At 38.5% G+C, this 12,079-nt stretch overlaps 1 protein-coding gene across 1 annotated transcript in view; it reads right to left on the reverse strand.

Moving 5' to 3' along the window:
* CYP7B1 (cytochrome P450 family 7 subfamily B member 1) overlaps window positions 1–12,079 on the reverse strand; it is a 125,329-nt gene that overhangs the window by 101,434 nt on the left and 11,816 nt on the right. The window lies entirely within an intron of this gene.

The following is a 12,079-nucleotide window of genomic DNA, read 5'->3' on the forward strand; positions in this document are numbered from 1 at the left end:
GCTTTACCATGAATTCCTTTGTTAAAACAAAATTTATTTAATTTCTATGTTTTTTAACAAGCAAAATGTTCTAAGATGGTATTTTAGAATTTGCTTATGCAAATTCAAAGGAGACCTCTTGGACACACTTCATCATTTCAAAATATACACTTTACACCTAGGAAAATGTATCAAAGCCACAAATGCTTTGGTCAAGAAGTTTCACCCCTCTTGAATTGACTGATGATATCATATGTTCTAGGAATATTTTTATCATCTGGCATGTTGCTCGGCACCATATGGCACAACACACTGACAAGAGAGAAAGGACTAGTTTTAAATATTATATATATATAGGTAGATAAAAATAAATGTTATACATCTATAGAAGTATAAAAGCACTATTGCCCATTTCTGTAATTCTTATTACAGTAGGGGTTCACTGTGGAAGGTATGTTTTTCGTCCTCACACTGAATTACAGAAGAAATACAGAAGCAAAATGTAGAATAGTTAAAAAAAAATAAATGCAACCTCTCAAAAAGAGCTTGAACTGAATGCAACACTTTTTTTCTCACTTAGCAATGCTTCTTTTTCCAAGACTTGTAATTATTATAATAATGACATATTAACCCTTTCTCATGGAATTAATTTCATGCAGTTAATTTGGATAGACAGGTTTTATAGTCACTTAAAATTTTTATATAGAGCAATAGCTCCAGTTCTTTCAGTACTGGAGGGGATGGTTTTTCCAAGAAAACTTTTTAAATGGAAACTCGTGTCATTTAGCATTAATACACACATATATACTATCTCTCCATTTTTCATCATTATTTGAGGTAAAATGACATTATGAATTGAACAAAATACTGTAATGAATATTTATTTAGGTAGAAACCACATTCTTTTTATATTTGGCAAAGGAAATGTGAACTTTGGAGTCTTCTTCGTGAGGTCACTAACTGGGTACGATAGAACATTTAGCCCAGAGAAGTGCTCACCATGTTATTGAAATTCCTCTTTTATTTTTTTCTCTGATATCTTCTTGATAATTCTTCATTCGAACTCAGATACAGCAAGATCTCATCTTCTCCTCTAACATGACAATACTCCAGAATGGGAAAATGTGTCTAGAGAAAGTTTAAACATATTCTGTGCTAATGCAAAAGCAACCAAATGTCCATGGCCTCCCCATAGTAATATTCTGCTACAAATTTTTCCTTCATAATTCACCATTTTAAGAAGAAGCTACTAAACTGAACTTAGATTTCTCAGGCCTTTGGAAACATCTTCCTGTCCATCCCATGTCTTAACCATATAAATATTTGTCTGTTTGGGCTTTTCCAGAGTACTTTCACACAAGCCAAGCCTATAGGAAGTCTGAGCTGATAGGCTGAGTGTTTATCTTCCTCCCACCTCCAGGTCTTCCTCTTCTCTCAAACTCATGCACAGAAGTCTACCCTACCTTCAGAGATATTTGTGCATAAGAGACACTACTTTTCAACTTTGCTACTGTTCAAAACTTTACTAATCTTTTGTCCATACCCACAAAGAATTGGTCCATCTCAGAAGGTGCACTAAAATCTCTCCCTGCCTGCCTATCATGGCACAGCTACACTCCCCATCCCTACACCATTCTCAGTTCCAGACCTTGGAAACAGTCTTTCACTCTCTTCTTCACCATATCTCCATGTCATTTAAGATCTTAGACGAAAATACTGAGTTTGCCTTATAATTGTTCTTACTATATCTGGAATTAGTATTCTACAGGGCAAAGCAGTACTTTTCCAATGTCACCTATTCCTTAGAGTTGAAAGTTCAAAAGAGACTGAAATAGACGGTTAAATTATGTACACTATACAGTATCAACAGGAAAGCAAAGCCTCATTTGCAAGAGCTACAGTTTCCCTGACTCCCACCACTGAAGACCAATGAAGCTGGAGGGCAGTGCAAAGCACTGGAACTGCACAGCTCAGCACAGGCTCTGGCAATCAGCAGGGCAGATGCTGACATGTCTGAGAGCTCCTGAAGGCTGTCCCTGTGCTTGCTCTGTGCTCTCAACACTCAGCTGGATTCCCAAGCTGGTTCTTCATGCTGGACTCTGCATCAGAAGCACAGAGAGGTGGAGGGTCATGTTGTGCACAGTTTGCATATCCCATGGCCCAACAAAGTCATGGTGCTGCTCAGTTTCACTGTTGTTTCACAGGTACAGCTCTGCACCTGAGCAGTTTGGGGATGAAGGGGTGACAAAGAAACTGTGCATGATTAGTAAGGCTGTTCTCACATGGTAGGGATGCACTCATCCTCATGCACATCCAGTATGTGAAATAAAATTATTTTGCTGTGAAGGGGCTTTTCTTCGGGTGCCAGGCAGTCAGAAAACACCATTAGAGTTTTCACCTCTTACCATCAGTAGAGATACCCTGTTCAAGACAGAGTAACAGATATGCAGACATACAGAGATGTAATAAATCACTGGGATGGAAGCTGTACTGTGTTGCAGTAATCAGTAACCATGTCCTGGATTACGACCTACACGGGCAGTTCCAAAGTCAACAACTTTAAAGAACAGTTCCCAAATGTTACAGGAAAGCCTAACAGTTGTAACCCAGGAGGGCAAAATTACAAAGAGAAAATGCAAATGAAATTTAGAATTCCTCAAGAGAATTCGGATTATTATTAGCCAAAGTGCCAAAGGTTGGAAAACTATACAACTTGGTCAGTAAAGAACTGAAAATAAAATTTACTAATGAAAACTAAGGTCAGAAAGAGATATTCTACATATATAATACATAAAATGCATAGTCTTACTTTAAAGGTTATACTATCCACAGTTTACTTCTAATGGGTATTCTCTTTCACACTTAATAATCCTCTGTAACTGTCTCACAGATACAGAGTCAGTTAGTTTATTGCAAATGGGCATTTGGAGCCCTCACAGGAACAAATTCAAAACATGGTAACGGTTGGTAAGCCTAAAAATTAGAGGAAGCATATTAGAAACAGTGAAAAATAGAAAAGGAAAGCTAAACTTTCTGTGAAAGTACGCTGGCTTGGAAATATGGGGAAGGGTATTAATTATCAGTCAAGAGGGGGGCTTGAATTCAGTCCTAAACAATAAGGACTTTAGCCCAAAAAAAAAAAAAAAAACTCTTACAAAGACACTATCTCTAAAGGGGAAAGGGAATCAACCACCACACAGGTAAATGAAGAAGCTTGCAAAAATTCAAACAAATGAATAAACTGAGCAGGCTTTCATCTTAGAGAAACACATAGCAACCACCAGTGACAGGGAAACAACAAATCCTTGTTATAAACATGATATTTTAAACAAGATGATGAGGAACAAAAGGAGCTGGCTTCCAGGAAAGCACAGGGATAGTCTGGAAGATGCATACTCTCTAAAGATATGATGGTGTTGGACCACCAAGTGAAATGTTAAGGCCCATTTCTAGCAAAGGGTCAGAGTAGATGCTCTCCCAGAGTCTTAGATTTATAATCAAAAAGATGACAAAATCAAACACCCTATGCTCAGAATAGTCCTAATCATAACAAGGCAACACAAAAATCTCTTCTGAAAAACAGCAACGCAGAAACAACAGCACTTTATTCACCATTCAGTCTTCTATGCACTGCTAATTGTCAAATTCCTTTGCTCCCCAGTCCCTCCCCCAGCCACTATTTGTTCAGCTCTCCGTCACTTGGACTAATAAATCCCACTATCTTTCCAATATTTGCTCCTGATCACTTTTGCAGCCAACCCTAGGGAGCTGCAATTCCCTGTGGCTTGGTTAAGCAAGGAGGAGGGGTGGTTTCACAAGCAGTTATGATGCCGAAGTCTCTGCACAGGCTCCAGCCACCATCCATGCTTTGCATTAATATTTCCAAATATTTCAATACATAGTTTTGTAACACAAGATCACAGTTGATTCCAAAATTAAAGTCTCAAGTGTGCATTTACAGAACAGTGGAAAAGAAGCCAAGTTAGCCATAAGACTATCTTTACTTCAGCACTTAAGGCAGAATTTGATACACAGCAAGTGTACTTCAGCAGGCTTGAGAACGTGATCTCTAAGGATTATGTTTTCTATAAGGGCCTCATTAAAATAAAAATTAGAATTGTCAACTTCTTTTTCTTAAAACACTTTTTTGTAAATATTAACACCCAGAAGTAATACCCAGAATAAAACCCCCACTTTTACATTATTTGTAAAGCTACTAATATAATTTTATCTTTGAATTTTTAATGTTGGGAAGACCTTAGGTGTACACAGAGTTTATCAAAGCAGTGTGTGAGAAATCTGTTCTCAAATTTTTATAACTTATCTTAGCACACAGTTAAGTAATGCTGGTGTGCAAATAGCTACACCTTCTCTCAGTTAGTTTTTAAAGTGGTGGAGGAAGGGTAATGAAATGCAGAATTATACAGGAAAATAAAGTGAGTGTACTTCATTCAGTATCATGGGTGCCCAAACTTCACTTTTGTTTCAGACCAGAAACTCTTGTGCATTCAACGACAGTAATAGCCAGGATAATGGGAAGAACTGAGCCTACCAGAGAACCAAATTCATGAGAGGTGGAGATACATCAACTCATTGCAGTGACCAGTGATGCAGATGGTCAGGATTCCAATGACAAATTGTAAGATTTCTCCTGTTAAAATCACTGGCAAAACCTCCTTTTGATAGATAACATGAACACCAACAGTCTCAAGGAATTTTATTTATAAAAACTATGCAAAAAAATCATAAGAAAGACTGCATAAAATTTTTCAGTGGATTTAAGTGGTTGTTCAAGTGAGTGAAAAATCTATCCTTTTGCTGAAATGAAGGACAGATGCATGTTAGATAAAACTCCGTGAAATACTCTGTAAATCTATGGGTATATATTAGCAACAGAATAAAACACTCCCCTCCAACTTCTGACAAAACTGAAAACATGGAAATAAAGATGTTAGTTAAACAACCCCCTTCTGGAAGAATGCTAATTAACTTTTATAGGTTACATTTTCTTGATATACCGAAATCAAAATGACACAGCCATTTGTTTTCCCTGGCAAAGTCATGCACATCACTGATTATTCAGGTTTTGAAAACTGTGTATAATACATACTACCACCTACACAACAGCACAACGCTGACATTTCAGCACAGAACATGTTGAAGCAGTATTTCTGTACTGGAAAAAAAGAACAACTAACAAAGACATTTCCTAGAAGGTATCCATCTAAGAGAAGAGAATAATGTATAAAACATGGGCCTTTTCTTGAGAGCCTGAGGTTACAGATGCCTTTTTCACCACATCATGTTCCCAACATAACAAATCTGGCAGAAGAACCAGGTTGAAAAAACGGAAAGCAATTTTCATTTTGATTTTGTGGAGCAAAAAAGACTTATCAACTTCTTGCAGTAATTTTATGTGAGGCAGAGTACATTTAGGGGAATTACAAACAAGTTGCCTGAAGGTCTTTATTCCATACTCTTTCCTGATTAAAAATGTATAAATTATTGTTGCAGTCATCACTTTTAATAAGACAAGATGAAATTACTGCATTCTAATACTGTATCACCTTCTTCTGTTACTCCTGCTTAAGAGAGAGCCAATTACTTTTCAGCCATGAAAAAATCCAAGCAATCCTATCTTGTACACAAGTTTCACCCTGATAAGTTTTGAATTACTCTGAAAAAAAAAAAAAATAAAACCTCCTTATACAACAGGATGCTCCCTGCTGAGCAACAGAGGCACTCCTTGTTCTGCAGGAGCCACATGCACCCAGCATACACCAAATCCCTGCTGTCAATGGGAAACTTCAGTGAAGTCTGCAAAGTCCATCAGTCCAAAATAGTGCAAAGGACATGAAAGCCAGAATGGATCCTCACAGCACCCCTGGCATTAGCACAAGGGTGAGGAACTAGCCACGCTTTCTATGGAGATGTGTACATCAGGTGCTCTCACACACAAAGCTGAGAAACACGGCAGATGACACAAAGTGTGAAATCCCACGTGTGGACAAAACTAACTACTCAGTGAAGTCTTGCCTAACCAGCCTGTAAAAAGAGGTTAAAGTTTCTGACAGCACTGTATGACTGTGCAATAATGAACTGAATTTTGCCATGAAATTTAGTGATGAACACTCAGCATTTTTATTTCAGTGTTGGAGTAAAAGTGATTTGAGTCCCAGTGTGGCATCACGGCAGTAGCAAAGTTAAGATGACCTTCAAGTACCAAGAATCAGTACAGTCCACCACAGATGGCGTAATTCAGAGATCATCAAAACAGCACACAAACAGCACCATTCCAGAACTGCCAAATCAAAGCTGCAGCCCCATAGTCATGCTGGGGAGTCAAATGACAAATCTGAAAAAAACCCCAAAGATTGGTTACAGTTTGGTTCCCATAGCATGTTCTGTGGTTCAAGAAAAAAAAAAGGAAAAATGCAAGCTCAGAATATTGTAAGTGAACTCTGAAAACACATACATTTCAATACATTTATACGAAACAAACTCACTTTAGAGAAGTTGGACTGCGCTTCCAGTTTCACACAAAGATTTTCAAGTGTCTGAATTGATAACAAATGGTAATTGACACTAAAGAAAATAGCAGCAATGGAAATCAGTTTTAAGGAAAAAAGAAAAAGATCTTTTTCTTTTTAAAGTTATTGTCATAACGTGACAAGACCTATGTTTTGATATTTTAAAAAAGATATATCCCATTAAACATTTATCAATATTTTTGACACCAGATAGTACAGGTAAATGAATGCCAAGCTTAGACAAAAATAAGCACCTAATACAGTATCTTCAGGACTTAAACCAGAGTTAAAGGAAACCTGCTTATTTACAAGCATCCATATGTATCAGTTGTGGTCAATTAGCATGCTAAGACTGCAGCAATGTTTGAGTCTGATAGTAATCAAAGGATAGCAGGGGTTTTCAGCCTGCCATTCTTTTCTTGTGAGCTCTCTCTGTTTCCAAAAGCTTTACCACCCTTTCTACCCCAATGAAAGTACCTACCCTGAACCTTTGTCATTGTACACCTGGAGTTATCTTCCCATTTACTTCAGCCCTCTTTTTTTTAGGAAAAAACATCTAAAAATAAATGATTTTGAAGCGGAAGTAGAAACTTCTAGCTACGAATTGAACATCAGGTTTAGGAGAAGTGATATTCCTGATAGTAAGGAAAAACAGAGTAGAGGACTCACACTCTTCATGACTGCAATGGCATAAATATGATCACTGATGAGGCAAAAGTCCTTTATTTGGAAAAAAAAAATAATTAAAAATTAAGCTCCATGCATCTCTGCAGAGTAGGACAAAGATTGCTTCCCAGACACTGACTGGGTCCTGTGACTCACCCCGTGAGTACACTGGGATCCCCGCCAGCCTATCCTCCTTTTCCCCTCACAGCTGGTTTCTGTGGACAGAAGTGCACAGAAACACAGGCACATTTCACAACAGGAAAAGCCCATTATTTTTACTACCCACAGACTTTTGTTCATACTAGAAGGAACTACATTGTACTAAAGTGACCATAAGAAATTCTTAAAAATTTGATAGTAGCAATCTGTTCAGCTGAAAGCTACATGAAGAACTTCTCATGAGAAGTTCTCACAAACTCAGGATGGATTTTGTTGAAGAAGTTCTATCTTCATTTCTAGATGCCCAAAATAAACAAAAATATGCTATAACATCAGAAAAATTTTGTGGCTCAAAAGCCACTATGTGACATTTAGCAACTATGTTATTAGTTTAATCATTGTGATTAGAGAAAATTCACATCTGATTGGTTCACAGCTGGAAGACAGAAGTCCTTGACTGTGCATCTTACTGTTTACAATTGCAAAAAGGCTCTAAAGACTTCAGCCTTCTAAACAACTCAGAGTACTTTTGTTCTATGTAAGTGAATAGAATTACACCTCCCCATTATTTTTCATGAAAGGGGAACAAGCTTTAGATTGCTTTAAAAAAAGTTAGTATCCCACTGGGAAACATCAGATCAGACTCGTTAGCCAGTGTGTTTAAGCACAAACTCACAGAAAGAAAAATAAGGGGTGGGTTTAGCAGAAGTGAGTGTGCCAACTCTGTCTAGCCACAGGCAGCTGGTAACATTACAGACCCAGGCAGGAGTTTGAGAAACAAGTCACTGTTTCATATTTTCAAGAATGAGAAAAAAAGTTTGCCTCATGATCAGGGCCATTAAAATTCCATGCAATCCATATATTAAAACGTATGTGGTATTGCATATAAAAGGAAACCTAGTACTAGCCTCAGCCTTGAAAGCTGTCATCCAGCATGGGTATGTAGATGGAAGCGAAAGTGTTATCATTAAGTAACCTCAGTTGCCAACAAGAAGTGGTCTCCTCCTCTATGAACTTTGAAATTCTGTTCAAAGCATAACCACAGTTTTGCCCCATAAGTAGTACCACTAAAGAGAGGAAATACTGCTGTACATTCTGTATCATACCATCAAACTAGAAATTCACATTTGCCTCAGTGTGAAAATGCAAAAAACTTGAGCCTCTGCTCCACTTAGAAGCTCAAGTCCCACTAAAACCAGAAACTATTCAAAGACTTAAAAAGAACCATCACTTCAGCAATCCAACGAATAAGAATGCAAGGGAACGTCTGTGAACCCTAACTAAACTCACAAGTATTATCCCTTACATGGTGAGGGGTAAGGCACCACTTGTAAGGGTGGTGAGATGGTGAAGTCCAGCAAAGGCAAAGAACTCGTGCATGGCCAGGCTACATGTCTCTAGCATTAAGGCTTTCACTCCTTCCTGTATGGCCTGGTCTGCCCTAGTCTTCAGTAAATTCCATGTGAGCAAACATGTCTCAAGCAGACACACAAAGGTGGCTCCTCAACCAGAAAGAGCTAGCACAGCAATCCCCTGTTACGCCCAGGTTCTGCTGCCAGTGCCAGAGGCTTCTGCAGGCACAGCCCTGATAGGAGGACAAACCACAAGCCCATCTGATGCAGCCAGGCTGGCAAGATTTTGCTGGTCTTTAACATGTCACTGAGAGATCCAGAGTCTGCAGTTATTCCAAAGGCACCCTCAACTACTGTGTATTTTCATCCTGCAAAGTAAAAATGCAAACCTTTCCTCTGTAACAAAATCCAAAGCCGTTTCATGATAGAAACAGGATCACAAACCAGAGTATTGCTGCCTTTTCAGAAGCCTACAGCAGCAGGATTTGCTGTGATTTTGAACAGATTTTCTTGCTGCAATAGTATTCCAGTTGTTACTGATGTGCTATGAACCACAAAAAGGCTAAATCTACACACACCACTTGCAAAAGAAATTTCATTTGGCTATATGATTAAGATGCAGCTACCATTGAAGCTCTATGCTGTGAACAAATATCTAAAATAAAATCCTGGGTTTACAGAAATTTGTGGAAAATCTCAAATGTCTAAAGTAAGGCAAAAATCTCAACAATACAAAGTCTAATAAGGGTTTGTTATCACTTGTTAACTGCTTTGACATAAGATTAGAAGAATTAAAGGTCTGAAAGTCAGAAAATTCCAGCTGTAGTAGTTATTTTATAAGAAAGAAGATAAGCACAGAAAAAAAAAGGTATTTGAGATAAAGAAAAAACTGCTAGACTGAATGACAGAGAAAACTGCCAGAAAAATCAAGGAAGACCTAAATGCACTAATTTTTTACTCTGTCTAAAACTGTTGAAAATCAGTTTGATCAGCCAGTCAAGAAGATTACGCTGATGTCAAGGCAATGACAGAATTATATAAATGAAGAGAATAGCAATGGCTCTAATCCCTTCTCTGGGTGAAGCAAGGAGTCCTGCAGAAGGCAGGTATGGCAGAAAAGGAAAGAAGCTTTCAAGCTACTCTCAACAAAGTCAAAGATAATAAAGGACTATAGCAGAGCTCAAGGGGGAAACTTCAAGCAAGACAAAAAAAAATAATCCAAATATATCTTGATTTAACACAAATCTAGTGAAATTTGTAAACATAATTAAAAGTACTGGTTAATAAACTCTATTAGGTTCAATGTAAATTTTCTTCAAAAGCTAGAGCACAGGTCAACCCAAGACTCATGGAGGCTGTCTCCTTTTAGATATATTCAACTAATAGCTGCCATCTCATTTCTGAGCTTGAAATTCATTCAGTTATACCTTCCTAGGAATTTCACAAAACCTTATGCTAGCCCCATGCTGAAAATAATTACACAATTCTGGGGTAGATGAGTGCTTAGGTTGATGTTCAGTACAGTAGGCAAGACTTGGGGAAGAAGATGGACACAAATTGATAATTGGGAAAGCACAGAGCCTTTGTAAAGGGCAAGTGTTGAAGTCCTCACCCCTTAAGTCTGCAGAAATGACAGGGTCCTAGCATGAGCTGAGCTGTAAAGGAAGTAACAATACAAGTTATGAACTAAGATGGCAAGGGATCAGCCACAACCACAGGACAGGGCAGGAGGCTGGATGAAATTTCTGCTCCTGATGCATGTTGACCTTCCTAATTTCATTATTTTATTCTTTCTACTGCTGACTGGAGATGCACTCTATCACTACCTGCTTTCAAGTTACATCCCATCAATTGAGAAATCCCACACAAGGAAAACAGAGAGGAAATCAAGGGCAATTAGAGGCACTGGGCGTTAAGGAGTCACTCATGTTTGCTGACAGCTACGTTGAAGATCCAGGAGGAATTGCCAGGTGACTTACCAACAAAAGCGCTTCATTTTTTTGTTGTCATTTTGTCCACAGAAAACCCTCTTACAGGTTCCAGTGTGATAAAAGCAATTAGCAAAACTCACTCAAATGAAAAAAAAAGGGTCTCATTAGCCTAGCTTACCCACTGAGCATAGCAATGAGAATTCGTGAAGACAATTACTAAAGAGCACAACGAATTTTGTGAACAGTAAAAAAAAGTGAACTGAGAAATCAGACCCAAAAAAAGTACTCTAATATCTAGCAGAACAAAATGGATGATACAAAACACAGAGCCTGCTGAAAAGTGAGGAGTGATAAATACAGACTTTACCCTTTAGTGACATAAATCTAGTGCTACGCAGCAGCCAAACTCTGCAGTCAGGTTGTAACGGTTATGAAAAGATTGCAAAAGAGCCTAAGAACCTTATCTGTATGATGCAATCCCACCGTGCTGGTTGCTCCCCCTAAACAGAGCATGCTAAGACTGCTAAGTTCTGAGAAATTTAGCATGTAAATTCTTATTTACTGAGGCTGCTTTGACCTACCCAACCCTGGAAAATGAAAGAGATGTCCACTGAAACAGACTGCCCAGGATGGGCAAGATGCCCAGCCCTGGAAGTGTTCAAAGTCAGGTTGAACGGGGCTTTGAGCAACCTTATCTAGTGAAAGTTGCCCCTGTCCATGACAGGGGAGTTGGAATAGATGATCTTTAAGGCCCATTCCAACCCAAACTAACCTATGGTTCTATGATTCTATGTCATTCCATACTGACTTACAGTAAAATTCATACTTCAGCAGGCAATAAACTAATCTATCCCTTCCACAATCTTAAGAAATCTGATTGCCAGGAGCAGGATAGAGTTCCCAGCACTCTGCTGCCTTTAAGGAGATGACTTCATATTTGCCACGAAAAGTAAAAAGAAAGATCAGACACAGCAGGGCTGAAGATGCAGCTGTAAAGTTTCACTGCACCTGGGACTAACTAGGATACCAGAGGTACAAATGGTCATGTGTGGTAACAGCAGGGATTTTGTCACTCAGAGCATTGGATCCTGAACACTGAACAAAAGCTAAGGGGGTGAAAATGCCCTGCACATGTGGGAATCCTCGAGCAGCCTTCACTTTGGAATCCACCACCATCACAGCATACCTGGGGATTTCCATCTTCATCACCTTCAACACTGCAGTGATTCAGTGAGAACTGAGCCAGGTGTGCACTCTTCAATACAATGACCAAGGGATCAAAACCGTATCTCTGTAGGACATTTCCAGCACCACCAATTACCTACAAAGTTGCAACTATATGCACACATAGAAGGGTTTTTTCACATGGTCTAACAACAGAAACTATTTGATGTTCCAAATCAGCACACAGTACTTTTGCTAAAAACAATTACAAGAAAAAACTTCCTAGGCCTTCATGTTG

This window comes from Sturnus vulgaris, chromosome 1, assembly GCF_052056855.1.
Source record: "Sturnus vulgaris isolate bStuVul1 chromosome 1, bStuVul1.hap1, whole genome shotgun sequence".
Taxonomy (NCBI): domain Eukaryota; kingdom Metazoa; phylum Chordata; class Aves; order Passeriformes; family Sturnidae; genus Sturnus; species Sturnus vulgaris.